The sequence below is a fragment of the Tupaia chinensis genome, unplaced genomic scaffold, assembly GCF_000334495.1.
Source record: "Tupaia chinensis unplaced genomic scaffold, TupChi_1.0 Scaffold000704_1, whole genome shotgun sequence".
NCBI classification, from domain to species: Eukaryota; Metazoa; Chordata; class Mammalia; order Scandentia; family Tupaiidae; genus Tupaia; species Tupaia belangeri.
Window position 1 is genome coordinate 1,719,022 of NW_006160227.1, and position 609 is coordinate 1,719,630.

The 609-nt window shown below is 50.7% G+C and overlaps 1 protein-coding gene across 1 annotated transcript in view; it reads right to left on the reverse strand.

Moving 5' to 3' along the window:
• RPL32 (ribosomal protein L32) overlaps positions 1-268 on the reverse strand; it is a 4,924-nt gene extending 4,656 nt beyond the window's left edge. Inside the window, exon 1 of the mRNA XM_006160653.3 lies at positions 138-268. The gene's annotated coding sequence lies outside the window, so the exon portion shown is untranslated. The remainder of the gene's footprint in view (positions 1-137) is intronic.
• Between the last annotated feature and the right edge of the window lie 341 nt (positions 269-609).

Sequence of the window (609 nt, forward strand, 5' to 3'; positions counted from 1 at the left end):
GCTTGCCACGGCGCTGCAAAGCCCCCCCCGCCAATACCCACAGTGACGGCCGCGCGAAAAGGGAGGCCCCCCTGAACAGGAGGCGAGGGGCCGGATGGAGGCCGCAGAAACGAGGATGGTCAACGATTAAGACTCACCGGGTAAGAGATGGCCGCCACCTCCACAGGCAGCGCCGAGGAAGAGAGAAGGAAGAGTCACGCGCAAGGGTTGATGGGACGTAACCTCTGGGTCCTGGCAGGGAGAAGGCGGGCACTTCCGGCTGCAGGTCCTTCAAAGAAAAAGGCACGTCAGAGACATAATGCAAAAAAAAAAACCCTGCTGAGGATGCTTGTGTTTCATTAGATATTTAATACCTGGGAATAAAACTAAATATTTATCTTACCTGCCCTTGGGACTACGTAGAATAGTTGGGGTCTTTCTGAAGTAAGACGTGGCGGGTGGACATCCACTTCCGCCCGAAGTTGAAGCCCAATCCAAGGAATAGAGACTATTTCCGCCCGTTTTGATACTGTGAAGTGCGCCTCTTAGCGGCCAGGAGGAAACAAAACAGAGACGTCCCAATAGTTAATCACGTTTATCTTTTTCTTTAAAAAAAAAAAAAAATATATA